At 47.1% G+C, this 23,352-nt stretch overlaps 1 protein-coding gene across 5 annotated transcripts in view; it reads right to left on the reverse strand.

Moving 5' to 3' along the window:
* Positions 1 to 23,352, reverse strand: part of SLC24A4 (solute carrier family 24 member 4) — a 180,509-nt gene that overhangs the window by 16,350 nt on the left and 140,807 nt on the right. The window lies entirely within an intron of this gene.

Raw genomic sequence — 23,352 nt, forward strand, 5'->3', positions numbered from 1 at the left:
GCCCAAATACAAGGGCGTGTCAGGTAAGATGGAGATAACAGAGCCCGAATGCAGGAATGAGTCGGGTCTGGTGGAGACATCCAATCAGTGGGGCGCGCTTACTGTCTCCCTAGCTACCAAGGAGTGTGGGCCCCACCTTTTGGGCACCAATTCCGACCAAGGTGATAGGCTAGATCAAATAGCTACTATGGGGTGAATTGTAATTCAACTGGCCACCCATGTGTGACCTAGCATGACTGAGCAGCTTTCTTTGTGTGTTACAATCTCATTGGTCATCTACGTGTGGCCAGGCTCAACCACATGGCCTTTGCTCTATAAAAGTAGTATGTGAGGCTGGGAGGGGTCGCCCTCTCTGTAAGAGGTGGCAGCGAACGGTGGGTTTGATCCTCGATGCTTGGAGTGAAATAAAGCTTTGCTTGACCTTCGCTTTGTATCAGTCTTGCTCCTTTGATCACAGACCTATCATTGGGGGGACCTATCAACTAAGCCACTGAGTGCAAGCATAGTGTCCTTAATTAGCCACTAAGTATGGTGTACACATGCAGGCTCAAAATTAGCTTGTTGGCCACACCAATAAAATAGTGGCAGACGGACTTCTGAGGATTTTCTCCTCCACAAAAGCAATGAGAACATTGGCAAGAATGGTCAGAAGCAGCCTTTTTCAGAACTCTGGAAATTAACCAAAGGCATATAGTAATTCCAGCAGAGTTTACTTTAGAAAACTGGCTGGATCTCAGTGAGAACAGTGAGCTTTGTGGAGTTTTAACTTGCTCTATTTTCCAGGTCCTTCCACCAGCTCTGGAGTCACCTTGAGAACCAGCATCCTGACATCCACCATAGTGGGGGAGGGCTGGAGCTCCTTCCAAGTCCATTTTTGGAGAATTGGCATTATTTGGCCTGTCTGGTGGTTTCCTGGAAGACCCCATTGTCAAGGCTATCTATTTTTCCTGAATCAGAGCTCAGCCAGTGTGAATAGCCTTTTCCTTGGGGGCTTTTGTTGAAAACAATCAGAGGCAACTGTTGAACATCCCACTGTCCAAGGTGGTAGGTAACCATTGAAACAAACAATGCACTAGCCAAACAGCTTGAAAGGAAAAACTGGAGAAAGGGCTATCCACAGAGGGCTTTGCAAAGCTCCTACATATTTGGGAATCTAAAAGACCATGAGTATGCATCAGCCTGTGCCCACAGATATTTGCATACTCAGTAAAGAGTTGAGGATGTCCTAAGCTTCCACCTTTGCCTGATGTTGAGGCTCTGAACAAGCAAGAAAATAAAAACTAAGATACATTTGTTAATTGTCTGCCTAAGTGTTGAAGGTGTGCCCCCAAACACATACAGAACTTATTGCAAAGACTGAAATACTTATTTGGTCCCGGATATCAAAGGGATTCTCTATGCAATCATTAGATGACCTTAAGAAAATCTAGCAGATATTTCAGGGGCCACACACAATGAAGACAGATTTTACAGAATTAGCTAAGAAAATTGACTGAACAAGCAATAATAATAAATAGCAATAACAAGAAGCCCAGTAAAGGGAGAAGAATCTGATTTGCAGCATTGTCAAATCTTATTATTTTAAATGCCCAGTTTCCAACAACAAAAATTATGAGACATGCAAAGAAATAAGAAAGTATGTTCCATACACAGGAAAAAAACAATCAGTCTAAACTACCACTGAGGAATTCCAGACATTGTGTTAACTAGACAAAGACTTTAGTTTTTTATTAAAGTCTGTTTGTTTATTTATTTACTCATTTATTCATTCATTTTAGTAATCTCTACATCCAATGTGGGGCTCAAACTCATGACCCTGAGATCAAGAGTAGCATGCTCTTCTGACCAAGCCAGCCAGGTGTCCCTATACAAAGACTTTATATCAGCTGTTTTAAACATACGCACAAAGGAGTTGTCAAAATGTCTAAAAAAACTAAAAAGAAGGAGGAGAATGAGTTCTCACCAGAGACTACCAATAAAGAACTAAAAACCATAAAAAAGAACCAAGAGAAATTCTGGAGTTGAAAAGTAAAATAACTGAGAAATTCACCTTTGGGGCTCAACAGCAGATTTGAGCAGGAAGAAGAAATCAACCAATGACCTTGAAGATAGACCAGCTGAGATGATCTAGTCTCAGAAACAGAAAGAAAAAGGGAAAAAAGGCAGGAAGAGTACTTAAAGAACTCACATTCAAAAAGTTCCCAAATATGATGAAAAACATTAACATGTACATTCAAGAAGGATGCACATTCTTCTCAAGCTCACATAAAATGTTCTCCAGGATGAACAACATGGTAGGTCATAAAACAAGCATCAGTACATTTGGAAGAATTTACATCACGTGAAGGATGTCTTACAACCACTCTGTAATGGAAAGAACTTAAAAAGCAGTAACAGGGGACACGTGGGTGGCTCAGTGGGTTAAGCCTCTGCCTTCCGCTCAGGTCATGATCTCAGGGTCCTGAGATGGAGCCCCACATCGGCCTCTCTGCTCAGCGGGGAGCCTGCTTCCCCCTGTCTCTCTGCCTGCCTCTCTGCCTACTTGTGATCTCTGTCTGTCAAATAAATAAATAAAATATTTTTAAAAAATCAGTAACAAAAGAAAAACTGGAAGTTCAAAATATGTGGAAATTAAGGAACATGCCACTAATAACCAGTAGGTCAAAAAAGAAATCACAAGGGAAATTAGAAAATACTTCAAAATGAATGAAAATGAAAACACACAAGAACTTATGGGATGTAGGAAAAGCAGTGCTTAGACATTTATAGCTATAAATGACCATATTAAAGAAGAGGAAAGGTCTTAAATCAATGACCTAATCTTCCTCCTTAAGAAACAAAAAAAGAGCAAATTAAGCCCAAGGAAAGCAGAGGAAAAGAAATAACCAAGATTAAAGTGGAATAAAATGGAAAATTTTTAAAAAAGAGAATCAATGAAACTAAAAGTTGGTTCTTTAAAAAGATCAATGAGGGACACCTGGGTGGCTCAGTTCATTAAGTGTCTGCCTTTGGCTCAGGTCATGATCTCCAGGTCCTGAAGTCAAGCCCCAGGATGGGCTCCCTGTTCCCTGGGGAGTCTGTTTCACCCTTTCTCTCCATCCCTTCCTCCCTCATTCTCTCTCAATAAAATCTTTAAAAAGATAAAAAAGTTCAATGAAATTGACAAACTCTTAGCTAGACTATGACAAAAAAGAGAGCAGACTCAAATTATTAAAATCAGGCATCAAAGAGGTGATGGTTATATGCCTCACAGAAATTAAAAGAATTATTAAAGAAATACTAAGAACAACAGTATGCCAACAAATTACATAACCTAGGTGAAACAGACAAAAATCCTACAAAGACAGAAACACCAAACCTGGCTAAGAAAGAAAGAAAAAAAATCCAATAAGACTTATAACAAGAGATTGACATAGGAGACAGAAAGCCAAACAAAATAAACAAACAAACAAAAATTTCTCTTAAAGTAAGGCCAGGATCATATTTCTACCAAATGTTTATAAAAGAATTAGCATGAATCTGTCACAGCTCTTCCAAAAAGTATTAGCGGAACATCTTCCCATTCACTTCATGAAGCCAGTATTATCCTGATAGCAAAGCCAGACATCAAGAGAATGGAAACATGGACTAATATCCCTTATGAATAGAGATACAGAAATCTTCAACAAAATTCTGGCAAACTGAATCAAGCAAACATGTAAAAAGGATTATGTACCATGAGAAAGTGGGATTTATCCCAGGAATGCAGGTTTGGTTTGAATATGAAATTTAATCAATCCAGTATACCATGTCAATAGAATAAAGGAAAAAAACAAAAACAAAAACAAAAAAGCCAACCCTGCACAATCACGTCCACTCAGGCAAAAAGAAAAGGCAGACATTTAGCAAACTCCAACACCTTTTCAAAACACTCAACAAACTAGGAAGAGAAGAGAATTTCTTCATCTCGTTAAAGGGCATCTTTAAAAGCCTCAGCTAACATATAGTTAATGGTGGAAGACTGAAAGCTTTCAACACAATGAAGATGTCTGCTCTGATCATTTCCATCCAACATTGTACTGTAGGTGTTAGCCAGCAGCACTAGGCATGAAAAAGAAGTCATTAGGCTTGGAAAGAGAAAGTAAAACTATTCCTATTTGTACATGGCATGATCTTATAAAGAGAACATTCTAAAAATCCACACACACCAAAAAAAAACTATTATAGTAAATGAATTTAGCAAAGTTGCAAGATATAAGATCAATATACAAAAAAGGTTGTATTTCTATATGCTAACAATGAACGATCCATTATGAAATTAATTTCTTAATTTCAAACGAAAGTAAGAAAACCAGTTCCATTTACGACAGCAGCAAACAAAACAAAAAACTTAGGAATAAATGTAACAAAAGTATAAGATTTATATGCTGAAAACTACCAAACAATATTGAAGGGAATTTAAAAAGCCTAAATAAATGGGAAGATCCCTATTAAATCCTGCTGACCTTTTTTTTTCTTTAATAGAAATTGACCAGCTGTTTCTAATACTTACATGGAAATGCAAGAGACCTAGAATAGCCAAACTAATCTTGAAGAACAAAGTTGGAGGGCTTACATGCCCTGATTTTAAAATTTACTAGAGAGCTACAAGCCATCAAGAGAGTATGTTACTGGCATACGGATTTATAAATCAATGGAAGAGAATTTTGAGTCCAGAAATAAACTCATCCATTTAAAATGAATTGATATTTAAAAAGGGTGTCCAGGGGCACCTGGGTGGCTCAATGGGTTAAGCCTCTGCCTTCAACTCAGGTCATGATCTCAGGATCCTGGGATGGAGCCCCACATCGGGCTCTCTGTTGGGCGGGGAGCCTGCTTCCCCCTCTCTTTCTGCCTGCCTCTCTGCCTACTTGTGATTTGTCAAATAAATAAGATCTTTAAAAAGTAAATAAAAAAATTAAAAGGGTGTCAAGACTATTTAATAGGAAAAGGATAGTCTTTTTTAACAAATGGTGCTGGGACAACCTATCCACATGCAGAAGAATGAAATTAGACACCTCCCTCACACCACATACAAAAATTAACTCAAAATGGACTAGGATCTAAATATGAGGTGAGACCATAAAGTTTAGATGAAAGCGAGGGCATAACTCTTCCTGATACTGGATCAGACAATGGTTTCTTAAAAGACACCAAAAAACACAAACAGAAGAAAAAAATAGATACACTGGATTTTACCAAAATTTAAAAGTTTTGAGCTTCAAAGGACACTATCAATGAAGTGAAAGACAATCCACCTGATAGAAGAACACATTCAGAAATCATATAAAGGTCTAGTTTAAAGAATATATAAGGGACTCATCACTTGACAATAAAAAATCCCAAGTTGAAAAATAGACATAGGATTTGAATAGCCAGCTCTCCAAAGAAAATATAAAAATAGCCAATAAGAAAAAAAATAGCCAATAAGTATATGAAAAGTTGCTCAACATCTTTAATCATTAGGAAATGACAAATAAAACTACTCTGTACCCACCAGTATGACTATACCAAAAAAGACAGATGATAATATGGGCAAAGATGTGGGCACAATGCGGACCCTCATACACTCCTGGTGGGAATGCAAAGATGCACACACAGCCTCTTGGAAAAGAGTTTGGCAGTTCCTCGATATGCCCACACAAAAATCTGTACTCAAATGCTCCCAGCAGCGTTACTTATAATAGCCAAAAAGTAGAAACCACCGAAATACCCATCAAGTAGTGAATGAACAAAATGCAGCATATAAACACAATGCAATGTTATCCGTCCGTAAAAAGGAATGAAATACTAACCCATGCTACAGCACAGATGAACCTAGGAAACCTGCAAAATGCATGAGGTCAGACACTAAAGGCCACATGTTATGTGATTTCACTTATATGAAATGTCTAGAATAAGCAAATCCAACAGAGACAGAAAGACCAATGATTGTGGAGGGGGATGGCAGGGATTGTTCATGGGTGTGGGGTTTCTGGGGTGGAGAAATGAAAATTTTCTGGAATTGGAAGCCTGGGTGGTGAAGTCGGTTAAGAGTCTGACTCTAAGTCTCAACTCAGGTCGTGATCTCAGGGTCGTGAGATTGAGCCGGGAGTCGGGCTCTGAGCTCAGCACAGAGTCTGTTTGGAATTATCTCTCCCTCTCCCTCTCCTGCTCGTGCATGCACACATGCTCTCTCTCTAAAAAATAAATCTTAAAAAAAAAAAAACAAAAACAACTTTCTGGAAATACATAGTGGTGATGGTTGAACAACTTTGTAAATATGTTAAAAACCACTGAACTAGACACTTCATAAGGGTGAATTTCATGATCTATGAATTATATCTCAATAAAAAAACTGCAAAGTAGGCTGGCAGGAGCTGTTTTAGCTCTGTACATCTGGGTTTGAATCTTCCTAAATCATTAAAAGTGTATTTACTAAGAAAAAAAAAAAAACCCAGCCTGCTTGTAATAATGAACCAACAGACTATGGTTAGCTCAAAAATCAGCAAATCCATTCATGTATTCATCCTAGAAACTTCATCAGAAAGACATCTGTCTTCCCAGATCTTTCTCTACGTACCTTTCTGTGCCTTGTAATCCTTGCATAAAGAGCAGAAGGGTTTCCTGCTTGATTGCCCAAAATTCCTGGCTCTTCCCTTATCAGTGCACACCCTACCCCATCTAGGCAGTGAGGGCTCTCCACAATTGACCTAAAACTCCATATATGTGGGAAGAATCCACTTCGGGGAATTGCAACCCTGAACACTTAAATTCTCGGGAGCATCTTTGGAGATACATACAAACACCACAGTGGGAAGATTGTTTTCTTATTTTCAGACACAAACTTGTGTTGTTTTTGTCTGGTACAGGTTTCACATCTGGTTTGGACATCTCCCCAGGATCTGGCCCCACCCGGCTGGCAAGCCTCAGGGCCCACCGTTGTTCTCCATAAAACAGTGCTCTATCAGACCTGTGTTGCTGCTGTGTTGTTCAACCACTGGATGCCATCCATTAATGGACTGTGAGAGCAATTAAGCGGATGGCAACCCTGCTTCCTCCTCTCTCTGCCTGCCTCTCTGCCTACTTGTGATCTCTCTCTGTCAAATAAATAAATAAAATCTTTAAAAAAAAAAAAGAAGTAAATAGCAGAGTTACGGTATACAGTAAGAATGAAATATCATCTTACGAGACTCCGGTTATATTTGACAGATATCTGTGTGTAAATTAGCTATTGCCACAGATCATGGTCAAAATAGGGCTCATGCTATGCCCCCCCACCCCCGTATCTGCAGCCTTCCCATTGTTCTGACTCTTCTAGAAAGCTTTTCCTCATTAACTCAGTCCATGGTGATCTCTTTCTTCTGTAACTGCTTTGAATTGTAAGAGTATTTATGAACTATTGAAACCAGCGAAGCTGACCTATGGCTTCACTGCCCAAGTCCCCCACCTACACTTCATGGGACAAGGTGCCAACGCAGCTGGTGACAGCTTCGGGTGACTTCTGCACTCGTCTGGAGCATATGATTAGCAGGAGGTGACACGCTCTCCTATTTGCTAACGGCCTGCACTGTGTAATTCAGCACTTTATTTACTGTTTTGTTCCCTGACAGCTGGGTAGGCTGAAATGCAGTGATTAAAGGCCAGAGACCAGACAGGCAGCGGGCAAAGCTCTGGCATCCGACATGGGGGTCCAATCCTGCTGGGTAACTCATGAGCTACGGGTCACAGGGCAAGCAGTCCCCCAAACCTCTTTTTCTTACCTTAGAATGGGGGTGATGATAGCAAATTGGGGGCTTGGGGACCAGACGCTCTCAGTGCACACCTCATCATTACTATCTGGGCAACTAATATGGAGCCAGTTCCGGATACTTTAGGGAGCTCTCAGATCATGGCTTTCAGTGTTGGCTTGGGTGGTACAGTCCCGTGGAGGAGTGTTCAAGCCAGAATTTGAGCTGCTCATAGGCAGGGACCTGCTAGATCCTTACATGCTTCTGCCCTCAGCAGAGCACCAATAAATGTGAAATGAATGGGAGGCCAAGGACCAGGACAAGAATAGGAAAAGGCCATCAGAAATAAAAACGAATTTAAAAATACCTCGCACAGCAGGAGTGACAATTCCCACTTGAAAGCCTATTCCCAGGAGAGGATTTCTCTTGATCACGCTCAGGAAATGAGAAATTTCCTGAACTTCTCCAAGAGAACAGAACACATCATGAGGATGTGTTACCGGAGTAGAAACAGAGAACCCAGTCGCACCTGCCTGGGGAAAGGAGGTGCCAATGTCCTGGAACCACCTCCCTAGGTCTTGCTGGGTACCTGGGCATGGGAGTTCGGATTCGGTGAGATTCCTGAGACAACTGTGGCAGTGATCCCAATCACAGGGCTATTTTCTGCCAGCCATGTTTGTGCCCTGCCTATGACTGACCCAGGGGTGGTTCCAATCTCACTGAGTTACCACAGTCTGTTTCTCAAGACACTGAACTTGGGACTGACGGCAATGAACATGGCAGAATTGTGAAGCGAGGATAGGACAGGCAGAGGAAGCGGGTCTGAGGGGTAAAGGTTTACATAGGGATGAGGAAGAGGACAGGGAGAGAGGGGGTCAGGCTGACCCTGTGTTTCCTGGCTCTGCTTTGTCCTGAGACCCACCTGCACCAACTCCAGGAAACACCTGTGTACCTTTCTCATAAAATCTCCTTTCCTGCTCAACTGAGCCCTAGCTCACTTGTTACTTGCAACCGAAGTGTCTTAAGCAATAGAGTTACGAAGACAGGAACCACCCCGCCGTGGGAGGGGCTTCTCTTCAGGCCGGAAGCATCTTGCTCCCTGTTTTAATTCTGTGCTCACCACACAACCTCCTGCCCCAGGATGTGGTCTCCTGACATGTCCACCAGGCTGGGCCCCAGCCTTCTCATCTGACAAATGAGAGAATGAGACTAGATCATTGGTTCTGATTCTCCCTGACTATCCACATCACCTGGGGTGCGGGCAGGGGTGGGTGGAGTTGCTAACGGATTCCTGAGTCCTACCAAGATTCTTTAATGTCTCCAAGTTCTAATACATATTATCTTACCAAACCAACGCCTAGTGTGTTGTAAAAAGCATCTAACGTTGATTTTAATTAGGTATAGTAAGATACACAAAAGCAATAATCATGAAAAGAAGTTTCATAGTCACAGATCCCTAGAAACAAGGGGCAAGGTATGTCAAGCTGAGTCACAGGGAGAAGCACGAGGATTGGTCAGGAAGCAGGAGGAGCAGGAGGAAAGCATGGGCAGGAACATTTATTATGATTTCCATGGGAAAAGATAAGGCACAGCAGGAAGGCTTCAGATTGGCTAGTGTGAATCATTTCAGCAGGCTCTGGGGTGTAGAGGCCATCTCTAGTTACCTGGTACTTGACCCTGGGGTGATGGGGGGCAGAGGAAAACTGCCTCCTGCAGCGGGAGAGGCAGACAGAGGAGGTGGCTCAGAGTACTGGCATCTGGACTGGTTAGTCTGCTTTGATTGGGTTGTGCTCCTGGATGAGTAGTTGGTGATCTCTAAAAGTTGGCAAGTCTGAGCATGTCTGGGTTGTACTGGGCATGCACTGCTCATTCTGGCCAGCATTCACTCCTCTACCAGTAACAGCAAGCTAACATTCCTTTCAGGAGCCAACCCTCCATCCCGCATCAGTCTACATGGTTTGAGGGCTGACTCCACCCCCTAGCTCTCGGGGTGTGGGTCGAGCACGACTAATCATGTATCCCGTAAATACTTGGTGTGTGCCTACTCTGGGCTAGGCAATATTCTAGGTACTGGGGCTCCAACAGTGAACAATGCTTGCCACTAGGAGGTTTACATAGGTTTGGGGCTGGGCACATGACTAGAGTGTCAACCCTGGGGATTTTACTGGTAATATCTTCCTCTAATAGCCATTGTCCCTTTCTTATTAGAGGAACCTTATTTTGCTTGTAATAGTCCTTTTTCAGCTAAAAATCTTAATTTCCTAGTCTTCCTTGCAGGTAGGAGTGGTCACAGCTCTTACAAAGAGATGTACTTGGAAGTCTATATGGTGGAGCTTCCAGGAAGGTGAATATTTTTGTGATAAGAGACAAGCTTTAGGAGACACTGGGTAGCTCAGGTCATGACCCTTGGGTCCTGGAACTGAGCCCTGTTGGGCTCCCTGCTCATCGCGGAGCCTGTTCTCCCTCTCCCTCCCCGCTGCTCCTTCACTCCCTACTCAGGTTCCTTCTCTTGCTCTCTCAAATAAATGAAATCTTTAAAAAGAGGCAAGCTTTAGTGACATGTGTCTCTCGCCCTTTGCCCTTTCTCTCTGCTCCCGGCTGGAACACAGGCACACCAGAGGGGCAGGACCAACTGGCAACCTTGAAGACAAAAGCCACCCACGAAGGATGGAGGAACAGAAATGGATACTGGGTGAAGGATAGAGCTGCAAGACTCCCTAATTTCAGGACACCTTATGAGGTAACAAAAAATTCCTCAAAGCAAATGTCCTGTCACTGAATTTTCAGTCCCATGCAGCTTAATTCAATCCTTAACTCAGAGGCACCACCTGTGCTTTGAATTAACCCAATGGGATGGAAGTCTGGATGGCTGGTGGCCATCTTTGCAAGCCGTGCAAGGATAAAGCCAGCCCAGGGAAAGCACAGCTGAGAGACGGACAGTATCTTGAAACCACTGGAGCCCCAGGTTCAGCTCTGCCTGAAGGTAGATTCTCCTAGGGAACTTGCCACAGTGGGCTTTTTTGGCTTAAACCAGCCTGAATTGGGTTTCTCTAACATTAAAAGAGTGTGGACTGGGCCACCTGGGTGGCTCAGTCAGTTGAGCATCCGACTCCTGATTTTGGCTCAGGTCACAATCTCAGGGTCATGGGATTGAGCCCCGCATCAGGCTCCACGCAGGGTGTTAGGGTTCAATTTACAAACATAAGCAAGAGAAGGGCTGTGTCATTTGTGTCACTCAGCTCTCAGGTTTTCCTTTTGAATTCAGTAGAAAATTACAATATAATGATGTGGGGAAAAAACCTTTAAAACCAATGGTAACAAAACAGATGGCTAATCACACTGGAGGCAAAAATTAAGAATGGATGAGGTTGTTGATGGAAAACTACAAACAAATGAATTGAAACAGTGTACTAGGCACTCCACCTAAGGGAGTGGTTAATTCATGGGATGTGGGGCTGTGTCACTGTGTGATCAAGATATATACATGAACCCTGGAACAAGGAGTGTCTTCAAGATCTAGGGACTATAGCTCTAGACCAATGGTCCTCAAACGTGAGTTTAAATCTGAATTCCCTGAGGAGCTCATCAGGTGCCACCCTCCCCCACCTCCAGAGCTAATGGTTTGGCTGGTCTGGAATGGGAGCCCAAGAATTTCCATTTCTAACAAGATTCTACGTACTGCTGCTTGTGCTTGGACCACACTTTGGGCAGCACCCCTTCTGGTCAGTTCTATATGTAAAAGCAAGTGAGATACAGTTAACATTAAAAATTCACCCACTTAAATGGATAATTAGTGGGTCTTCATATATTACAAAGCTGTGTAGCCCATCACCACTATGTGATTCCTACGTGCTTTTCATCACCTCCAAAAGAAAATCTGTTCTCATGGGCAAGTCTTCCCCATTCCCCTCCTCTCTCAAACTCTGGCAACCACTAACCTGTATGTAGCAGATTTACCTATTTTAAACATTCCATATAAATGGAATTATAGTACATAGGCTTCTGCATCTGCCTTTCACTTATGTATGTTTTCAAAGTTCATCCATGTGGCAGCAAAGGGCAGTATTTCTTTCCTTTGTATGGATGACTAATGTTGCATTATATAGACACACCCACCAGTTCGCTTCCCCGTTCATCGTTCCATGGGATTTTGGATTATGCCTATTTCTTGGCTACAATTGATGCTATGAACATTCATGTGTGAGTTTTCGTGTGGACATAGGTTTTCATTTCTCCTGGGCATATAGCTAGGGGTGGAATTGCTGCCTTATAGAGTGATTCTACATTTAACTCTTTGAGGAACCAACAGATTGTTTCCCAAGAAGCATACCATTTTACATTTCCAACAGCAACATTTGAAGTTTCCAAGAGGTCCAAATCCTCGCCAATACATTGCTGTCTTTTTCAAATTGAGCCATTCTAGTGAAGTGGTAGCTCACTGTGGTTTTGATTTGCATTTTCCTGATGACTAATAATGTTAAGGATCTTCTAACATGGACTTACTACTCGTGTATCTTCTTTAGATAATGGTCTATTCAAATCTTCTACCCATTTTTGAAATTAGTCTTTTCAGTGTTGAGTTCCAAGAGTTCTGTATGTATTCAGGAGACTAGATCCTTATCAGAAACACAATTTACAAATGGTTCATTTCATTCTATGAGTTGTCTTCTCACGTTCGATGTCCTATAAATCACAAAAGTTTTAATGAAGTGCAATTTATGCTCTCCTTCCGGCTACTTATGATTTTGTTATATTTAAGACTCCATGGTCTAATCCAAACTCATGAATGTTTTCCTCTAAGAGTTTCACATTTTTAGCTAATACCTTTAGGTCTCTATTTTGTATTGAATTATCTTTTGTATACGGTGTGTTTGGGATCCAGATTTTTTTTTTTTTAATGTGGCAATCATTTTCCTAGCACCATTTGTTGAAAAGTCTGTTCTTTCCCCATCAAATGGTCTTGGTATCCTTGTCAAAAATTATTTGATCTTATGTGTATGGGTATACATCAAAAGTCTCAAAGTCTATTCCAATGATCCATAACTTCTACCCTTATTTCCAGTACCAGTCTTGATTACATCTTTGTAGTAGGTTTAAAACTCAGGAAGTGTGAGTCCTTCATCTTTGTTCTTTCTCAAGATTGTTTTGGCTATTCAGGGCCTCCCACATTTCCATATGTATTAGGATTAGCCCATCAATTCTTTAAAAAAAAAAAAAAAAGCTAGTGACAATTTTGATTGCTGAGAATCTGAAGATCAATTTGGGGACTTGTGTCATTTAAAAGGTTTTTATGTCTTCCTATCCATATACATGGGATGACTTTCCATTTAGATCTTTACTATCTTTCAACAATATTTTGTAGCAGTCAGTGTGCACATCTTGTACTCCCTTTGTTAAATTTATTCCTTGGTATTTTATTCTGTTTGATGCTATTATAAATGAAATTATTTTGATTTCGTTTTCAGGTTAATTGCTCATGTACCAAAATACAACTGAAATTTGTACATTGCTCTTGTATCCTGTATGGTTAGTCTTACAGTTTTTTGTGGATTCCTTAGAATTTTCTATATGCAAGATGTTATTTATGCATAATTTTATATTTCCTTTCCAATCTGGATGCTTTTATTTTTTCTCGCCTGTTGACCCTGCCTAGAGCCTCCAGCACAATGTTGAAAAGAAGTGGTGAGAGCGACATCTTTGTCCTGTTCCTGGTCTGAAGGGGAAAGCTTTCAGTCTTTTACCACAAGGTAGGATATTAGATCTTGATGCCCTTTATCACATTAAGGAAGTTTGCTTCTATTCCCAAGTTTGTTGTGGGGTTTTTCATCTGTTGGATTTTGTTAGGTGCTTCTTCTCTACCGAGATGATCATGTGGTTTTATTAACAATGTGGTATTGTTTTTCATACATTGAACCAACCCTGCATTCCCAGCATAAGTTTCACTTGGTTAACTACATTTCATAAAGAGGAAAACAAAGTCCCATGAAAGTTAATGGACTGTGCCAAATCTCACAGAAAATCAGAGGCAGAGCCGCAAACAAACTCTGCTTCCCCAGTTGGGGGGTGGGGTGGAGAGGAGGCTCCAGGCTGGCCTTTGTGGAGAGGCTGGGGGGCAGGGGAGGTCTGAAGAATGCAGGGGAAGGTGGAGCATTGTCAAGGAGGGATTGATGACTGACTACCTCACCTTTACCCAACATTCCTGCCGTACCTCACATCTTGGAGGTGATTTTCACGCTCTCTGTTCTTCATGTCAACTTTTAGGGGACATTGTCCTTATTTTATAGGTAGGAAAACTGAGGTTTGATGGAATTCAGGGACTTAAACATCTCAGAAAGTGAGAGATGGTGCCAAGACTTGAAGGCGGGTCTTTAAAGTTTAAAAATCCTCAGTCCATGGTGCTGTATTGCTTGCCTGCCCCTGAGTCCCATGATTTCAAGGCCCGTGGAAGTCCTTTTGCTACCTGCCTCCTGGCGAAGGTGTTAACCATCCAACTAGGGCCTCCCGCCCTTCGCTCGTGGCTCTGATGGAAACAGAAAAGTCCTCTTGAGAAAGGGAACCACTGAAGTTTTCTTATTTCTTGGGGCAAACGAACTTCCAAATAATTTTTAGTTTTTAGTACATTTTTGTTTTATCCTGAAATTTAGACTTATCATTAAATGGATTGCTTCCTGAAGGGCACAGCAGTTCCATGGTTAGCTGTAGCTAGATTGCCAGGTTCAAACCCCAGCTGTGGCTTATGCTACCTGTGTGAACTTGGGAAAGTACTGAGCCTCTCTGTATCTGTTTTCTCATCTGTAAAATGGGCGAGAACAATGGTTTCTGCCTTGCAGGAACTGAAATAAAACTGAAAATGAGTCAACACACATGATGTGTTTATGATAACACCTGGTGCACAGTAAACACTAAATGTTAACTATTGTTGATGTTAATGACCACATTAACTTCCACTTCACAGGAACTCTTGTCAAGCACTGGCTTGGGGGTTTTATAGGAACAGTCTCAGAGAGGTTAAGGCCGTGTGCCCAAAGTCACACAGCGAGGAACTGGCAGACCTAGAAGTCCAACACCAAAGCCTTGTAAGGACCCACTCCTGAATTCTGGGGGGTGGGTTTTGATCCTGAGGGCACTAGAGGGGTGAGCAGAGGCCCCATGGGCAGCAGATGAGGTCAGGACTACAGTCATGCTGAGACACCAGGCTGAGGCTTGGGAGGGAGGGGAAGAATGGAAGGGAGGATGAGGAAGCACAAACTAGGCTTCAGCCAAGTCAGAGGCAGGCCCCGCTCAAGGCTGACATGGAAATGCAGGCAGGGCTGGGCACACAGGGACTCCAGGTCTAGGGAAATGTATCTGGCAGTCTAGGGTAGAGGCCTGCAGGGCTCATGGGGTCTGTGGAAGGCCTTCTCCAAGGGAGAGGCCTTCAGTCAGGGACCACAGTTTGGCCACTAGGACCCTATTCCTGGCCCCACCCCCACAGAAGCAGCTGCTTTTATGGGGAAGAGGGCACAGATCTGATCCGCAGATCAAGAGCTCCCAGGCCATAGAGAAGTGGGGCTGAGCAATCTGGGCTGGTGCAGGTCCCTGGGTGATGGTCCTATGTCCCCCACCGAGCTCTGTGGAGGCTCCATGTCCAGGTCAGACCGGATGTAATGGGTCCCAAAGCTGGAAGGTCGTCTGGGGTTGGTGAGTCAATGCCCTCATTCTGAAGACCCCAAGTTACAGCCAGCTCTGGGCCTCACTTCGGGGATCTCAGGGCATCCAGCAGAAAGAGCTGTTCTCCCCGCCACCTGTCACTGCGTGTCAGTGGGTGGATGGTCAGCCTCTCTGAGCCTCTTCTGTGGGATGGTGGGGAGCCGCACCCCCTCACCCACCTCCAGGAACTGTGGGGAGACCAAAGGAAGACCAAAGGAAAGCAGAAAGTACAGAGCTTACTGCCCAGCCTCTGAGGGCCTTGCTGAATTTGGAGGCCCTGGGGAGCGTGAAATTAGAGACTGCTAATCCCAGAAATACTGAGAAATAACACTCACTGGCTCTCACGCCCGCCGACATGCCCTCTAGCCTTAAACATTCCACAAAGCCTGCAATGACAGGGTGGGGTGGTTGGGTTCCTGCTGTCGGAAAACCATGCAGCCCCAGCCACTGGCCACCTCCCTCCCCTTCCTTCCTGCCACCCCTGGCATCCTAGAGCCTATATGCTAGCTTAGTGGAGGGCCCTCTCGGCCAAAGTCAACGGTGGCACCAACGGACAGCACTTCGGAACTGGGCAGACTTGGAGCCAGCCCCAGCCATGGCACCTACCCACCTGAGTCTCAGTTTGTTCATTTGGGAAACGGGGACCAACACCAGCCACCCCATAGGTCATGCTGAGCCGGCCCTCGGCTCCCATGCCAACCTCCCTCTTCTGGTGTCTGCAGATGCGTCTCCCAGGTTCCCTTGCAGCTCCAGGTCTGGACTCAAAAAAGTCCCCCTCAGGGGCGCCTGGGTGGCTCAGTGGGTTAAGCCGCTGCCTTCGGCTCAGGTCATGATCTCAGGGTCCTGGGATCGAGTCCCACATCGGGCTCTCTGCTCAGCAGGGAGCCTGCTTCCTCCTCTCTCTCTGCCTGCCTCTCTGCCTACTTGTGATCTCTGTCTGTCAAATAAATAAATAAAATCTTTAAAAAAAAAAAAAAAGTCCCCCTCAAATCTGAGAAGAATGGAGGTGGGGCGAGGTTGCCTTTCAGCTGTTCTAGATGACTCCTATCTAGCAGGGTCCCTGGATACTAGGATTTGCCACGGGGCGGGGGGGTAGTCTGTGCCCAGGCACTACCTGTGTGGATATCCAAAGGTCTGGCCACCAACCCTGTGCCCTGTTTGTACTGCTGTGGGGGCTGAGACCCAGCTGTGGCAGCAGCCTCCTGGCCCCTGGATCACAGCTCTGACAGGGAGATCTGGAACTCATGGTTCCGCGGTGTCCTGGTTCACACTGCCCTGATTCTGATGTGGCAGCCGTAGAAGCAGGTGTGGTGGGGAGGCTCTGGGGTCTCCTGGTGCCCAGACTAAATAAAGTGTCCTTCCCATGATCACATAAGGCACCTACATCTCTGTATTTTTGTTTTCCTGTGTCTCAGATGGGCTACACCCTGTATCTCCTGATAACATGAGAGGCAGCAGGCATGGGTCCCACAAGGGATGCAGGCGCGCATGTGCACAAATGGTCCTCCCTCAGAGCTACCTTCTTAGGGGCCACCAATGCCTCGTTGGCTAGCACAGTGAATGGAATGGGGCCAGCCACCTGGCTTCTGGGCACATGGCATTCTCTCTTGCTCTCCAGACCCTGGAATTCAGATGCGGCACCAACGAGCTAAGGTAGGGGGGTTGGGACAGTCATAGGCCACTCTGGGGTCCACACGAGGCCACAGTCTGCCATGTGGACTGACCGAATCTGCGAAAGCCAGTCTGACAGGCATCTGTGGAGAAATGAAGACCAGGACCAGGAAGAGTCCTGACACCTCCCCAGAAACCCCACATCCTGCCCCTGGAGGCCTCCAGCTGTTTCTGTGCCCTGGGATCCATGACACATCCCTATAGCCTTACTGTCCAAAAAAGGTCTTGTGGGAACTTGTGTGGTCTTTGTGTTGCCAGCACGTGAAGAGGCTCTGGGACCCCAGAACAGGACAGGTCTGGGTCCCCTCACCCCCACACTCCCAGCATGCACCATGCTGGCTTGGCGGCAGGGACCCCACAGAGCAGCATCTGGAGTAGATGGCCTGGATGCCTGGTTCTTTCTGGTCTAGGCTGCCCCTTGGGAAAGCCCGTGCCTCCTCTCTGGGACTCGGCTTCCCACTCTATAGAAGGAGGTGGCAGGTCTTTAATTCCCACCCTCGCTTCCGATCCTAGTGTTCAGACACCGTTTGTCACGAACCACAGGGACCTGGAGGAAAATGGTTTCCACTTAGATTAAAAAAAAAAAAAAAAATTCAGCTTCTTTCTCCACTATGTTCTATTATGTTTTTTCTAAACCACATAGCCAGAAAGTGAAAATGATCCAAATGTCTAGCAACAGATGGGTATCCATACAAGGGATTAGTCAGCCACACAGAACGACGTACCAACACAGGCTACCACACAGATAAACCTTGAAAAGATCCTGAGGAAAAGCAGCCAGTCACAAAAGGCCACCTACGACACGATTCCATTCCTATGAAATGTCCAGGCAGATAAATCCGAAGGGACAGAGCAGCGGTTGCCAGGAGATGGGGGGATGTGGGGGAGGGATGGGGTTGGTTGCTCGGGGGGAGGGGTGCTAGAGAGCGGCTAGAGTTGGTGTGATGGTTACACAGCTCTGGGCATCTCCTAAAACCCACCCATTGTATACTTTAAAGGCGCAAGCACTAGGGCAAGTGAATTCTAGATCAACAATGCTGTTATAGGGTAGGAATCGTGTGCCTAGCACAACGAGCAACGTGCGGAATTGCTGAATCATCGTATGACACACCAGAAACGAACACCGCATATTAATTACACTGGAGTTAAAATGTAAAAAAAAAAAAAAGTTGTTACATGAAAAAAACAAACAAAAAAAATGCTCTGCCAGTGTTCGTTCTGATCGGGCTGTGAACCGACAGCTCAGCAAGGGCAAGGACGCTCCCTTGAAATCCTGACTTTGACCTATGAGACCTCTTCTCTGGTGGCTCCGGAGATGAGGCAAGAATGCGAAGCTTTCCGCCCTGTAGAGCCGCAGCCTCTGGGGGCCTGGGACAGACGGGCATCGTGTCTGGACCGTCACATGTACACGAGCCCACGGCACCTGGTTTCTCCGCCGCATTCACAGATGGGCTGAGGGGCTCCGAGGTGAGAACGTGCCCACTTTCTAGGGCTTTCTAGACTTTCTAGAGCTCTATTTTGGCAGCACCCCCCCACCCCCGCCCCCTCCGGGTTTAAAGAGGCCAAACAGGCCACTCTCATCTCACCTGGGACAGCCTGCTCTGGTGCCACATAGAAGCAGGGAAGATGGCCTGGCATGGGAGAATAAGCCCTAAAAACATCCCCAGGTTTCCAGATTGCCTGTGCTGAATGTTATTCTGATAAAGAAAGAGAAGGTAGAGCCCTGCCATCCAAGGCCCGAGGAGGGCACGTGTGAGGTCCCCAACACTTTACGCCCCCCCCACACATTGTTTGGCAGTCCCCTGGCTGGACTACAGTGCTGGCCCCTGAGCACGTCTGCCGTGAGAATGCCAGTGTGCAGATGGTGGTCTGCCCCTTCTGCCCGGATACCCTCGGCAACGACACCTGTCTGTGCCTCAGTTCCTTCACATGGGAAATCGGGGGCGTGGCACCCGCCTTCTAGGGTGTCCTGTAGACCACGGTGGGTGGCTATGTGAAAAGCCCCCTGCCTGGCCCATAGTAGGTGATCGGTAAGTTTTACCTCCTGTTCAAGCCCCTCCAAGGGTGTAGACTTTGAAGAAATGCACATTCATGACAGTCTCTCCACTGACAGGAGCTGCACAGCCTCGCAGATCCCGGATACATATACCTGAGGTCACCTGCCAGCTGCCGGACAGCCCGGGGGCTCACGGTCTGGGACTCTTTTCCCCAGTGGGCCAGCCTGTGATGGTGTTCACAGCTCAGGGGGCACAGGGTGGAAGAGGGGATCCCCCCACTCAATGGCTGTGTGACTTAGGAAGTCACTCAGCCTCTCAGGGCCTCAGTTTCCCTCTGCAAAATGGAGCTAAAGATGATGCCTCGTCTAAAGGGTGCTGTGAGGAAAAATAAAATGCTCAGCGCACACAGCTGGAACCGCACAGTGGTGAGCAGGACTGCTCGCCCGGACCCCTCCCCTCCTCCTAGGAGCTGGGTGACGGCGTGAGTGGCTCAGCGTCTCTGCCCCCTCCTTCCTTCTCTGCAGAATGGAGAACATCATCCCCACCTCATGGGAAGATTCAATGAAAGCAAAAGCACATAAAGCTCTTAGGACAGGGCACAGCACCCAAAAGTCCCCAGAGAGCCCTATAAGGATTCCAGGTCTGACCTACAGCAAGTCCCCAGAGCCATCACGACAGTGGCAGACGTGAAGGCCAGCATCCCCGCACAGGATGGGATTCCCTTACACGTCCGCAGGCAGAAGAGAGGAGTCCCGTTGACCCCCTGGGCTAGTCAACCCACAAATCAGCCACAAAACAACCTGCACTATGGGTTTTCCCTGGCCAGGCTGGGACTCGGGGTCTCCAGCTGGCAACCTCAGAGCTGTTCCCTGGGGTTGCAGACCACGGTTTCCGTGGGAGAAGAAGCTTCTCCCCGCTTGCTTCTTCCCTAGGCAATGGCTGGCCTCTGAGGCCCAGAGTGGGAAGAGCAGGCTGCCCTGGGTGTCCAGCAGGCCAGGTGAGTGCCAGGGCTGGGCTGCTGCTGAACGTCCCTGGGCTACAGTCCACATCCCCGTGATCCTGCGTGCAGGTGACAGAGCCCAGGGGCCATAGGCTGGGGCCACCTCCTCCACCTGTCCGCTGTTTTGGAAAGGAAGACGAATCATGACGTGCATCCTGTAGTGATCTGCCTGCATTTATCCAGCACATCTGCAAGCTGGCCAAGGATGGGGACCATGGCTGTCCTGTTCCCACCCATATTCCCAAAGCCCACAGTGGTCTCGTACCCAAGTAGTTCCTGCAAAGAGGGATCTTATTGGCAAAGTGCCCAGAGGTGGGTACCTGACACACAGCAGATGCTCCTGGACCCTCAGGATGACCATGGCTCCAGGCCTCCAGGAATCCTGACCTCTGTGACCCTTCTAGAACATAGCTTGTGGTCCAAACAAGGGGAAAGGTGTGAAAATCCAGATATAACAGAAACCACGTGATTCAAGCCCATAATACAAACAAGCATTTCCCGCACACCTACTATGCATCCGTTAGTGCCCAGAGATGGTGGTTAAGTACCTTACACACTACTTAGCGCAACCCTGGGGTATAAGCACTGTTGCCCCAATTGTGGGGCTGAGGCACAGGTTCAGGGACGCGAAGCAGTTTTCCCAGTGCTTCCTGCCGGGGAGGAGTAGAACCAAAACTTGAACTCAGGACTTCTGGACTCCAGAGCCTGCCTCCCAGGCTGCCCCCGACCCCACAGAAGGACTGTGCACAGAACTGGCAGGCCCCGATTCATCCCGCCGCAGCAGAAAGACTGGCTCCAAGCTGACCAGAGGAATGGTTCCCTCCCTCCTCCCATCCCCACCACTGCTACCACTTTCCTCACCCCTGTGACTCCTTCCGGGGCCCAGTTTAGGGGATGGCTAGATCCCTCTGGCCCATAAGTGCCTCCGGGGCCATTGGCCAGCCTCAGATCCATGCGAGGCCCCCACCAGAGAGGTGGTCCAGGGCCTGGTGCCATTCACAGACTTTCTCACAGGTGCTGCATCCCACCATCTAAGTTCCTTTAAACCTCTATCCACACCGGTCTCACTTTTCCGTGGCCGCCATGCGGGTCTAAACGGCAAGTCAGAAAGAGGCAAATCAAAAGCCTACAGCCACAGGGCCCCCTCTTCATGCCCCAGTCCTTAAAGAAGGTGAGCAGAGGGAAGAGGAGGAGGAGCAGGAAATAACTCGTGGTTTCCAAGGGCAACTCCTGGACATGCATCCGCATCCGCAGGGACACAAAGGGAGAGGGAGCTTTCCATAGGGGCGCAGGAAGCCCGGCCTGTTCCTGAGAGCAAGAGGCAGCAAGCTCGGGGCGGAAGCTCCCAGCATTTGGCTCTGCTCTGAGCTGAGCCCTGGGGAACGTCCTGGAGCCTCTGGCTGGAGGAGGACGGTGGACCAGCTGTTGCAGGAAGCGGGGGTCTGCCAGGCAGGGTCGTGCTCCAGGCCAGAGGACTCACAGGTCCACAGAGCCTGGGAGCTCCCAGGCCCAGCCCTGGCAAGATAAGCAGCCTTTGAAGTCCCCCAACCCACCCCAGCCCCAGGGGCTGAGCCCCCCAGACAGAGTCCTGCAGGGAGCTCGACACCATTTCCCACGGCCACTTGTCTGAGAAGCGCCAGGTCCCCAGGACAAAACCAATGGAGGGACAGCAGGCCTTGGGGTCCACCCAACCCAGTCCTGCTAAACTCAAGGGTGCGAAGAAATGCAGGGGTGAGTGGTCCTTACACGTGGCTGCCCAGAATGGCATGTCCCTTCTTTGGTTTCCCGCCAAGCCCTGGACAGTGGGCTGCACCCGTTCAAGGGTCCACACAAAGTGGCCGGGGCAGGGTGGTGGCTGGGGCCCCATCAGGCCCCACACCCGCCAAGTGGGGACTCTGCCACGTACCTCCTGGGACTGGAGAAGACAGCTCACAGCACGGGAACTCCTCCCCAGAAAGTTTGGCGGGGCCACGGCCGCCTCTCCCTCTACATCCCAGCCCCCGCTGCATCTGGGCTTTGGCCCCTGAGGAACTGAAACCCCGGGGAGCCCACTGCCCCGAGTCCCCATGCTCATCCTGTGTGGACGCGGGAGAGGAAGTGGGCTGCTGGTGTTACAATGAACGGCTGGGGGGGATTCGGGGTTCCGGACTCCAGGTCTGTGTCTGGACTACTCATGAACACAGAAGTGAAAAATGCTAGGCAGGGCAGGGCCCTGTCCCTGCTTTTCAGACTTGGAGCAGGTGCTGCTCTGGGGGGACACACTGCCGTCCCGGGATCTGGCTGCACAGGAGAAGGACACCCGTTCTTTCAGTGGCCCAGACCTGGCCCAGGGGCCAAGCTCCCACCTAAATAGAGGGTGACCTTTAGCCTACAAGACAAGCTACATGAGCATGACCTCTACCCCCCAAAGTCTTCCAACAGGGGTGCTGACGTGTCAGGGATGTGTCCGACACAGCTCCCCTCGCCCCTCTGGTCGGCAGGGAGGTCCTGGGGCGGGGGGTTGCTGGACCCCTCTGTGACGTCAGTGAGGAGAAAAATGTCACTTTTCCGGTCTGCCCTTCATGTGAAAGAAAGCTGGGAGGTACTCACAGGGATCAGCACCTCCTAACCTAGCCAGTTCCCAGGAATCACCCAGAGAAGGTTAGAAAACGCTGATTCCTATGTCCTGTGCCAGTCTTTGAAATGTCCGTGTTTCAGAACCAGACCCTGAATTTTGGGAAGCGCCAGGTAGCTGGAAGCAGCGTGCCCCTGGAGATTCTGATCGAGGAACCTTGAGGTAGCCCTGTGTTCCCAGATGGAGTCTCTATATTCAGGATGAACCATAATGGCAGAGTATCCCAGCCTGGTAGGCCCCCCGCCATCTACTTGGGGGCAGGAGTCTTCCCGTAACAGGGGGATAAGGGCCTGGACATCCTCTCTCCCCACAGAGCCATCTCTTAAATTATATGTTCTCTGATCCCGATGCTGAACACAAAAGAATTCTTTTCAGAAAAACGTCAAGTTCCAGACTTGAAGATTCTGGAATTCTGCTCCCTCTCGGGATGGTAGGACACCGAGGCAAAAGCTCTGAGACCAGGGCCTTCAGCTCCCACTGAGGACTCAAAGGCCCACACAGAACGCTGGTTAAAGAGGAAGGTACACTGTGTGTGTCTGGGGTTCCTCTTGCATCTGAACTCACTGCACAGATACCTGCTAATCCCCTCTCGTGTGTCAGGTAGGAGCGAAACAGACAAAGATCCCTGCCCTTTGTGGAGGTGACATTTTAGCT

This window comes from Mustela erminea, chromosome 5, assembly GCF_009829155.1.
Source record: "Mustela erminea isolate mMusErm1 chromosome 5, mMusErm1.Pri, whole genome shotgun sequence".
Taxonomy (NCBI): domain Eukaryota; kingdom Metazoa; phylum Chordata; class Mammalia; order Carnivora; family Mustelidae; genus Mustela; species Mustela erminea.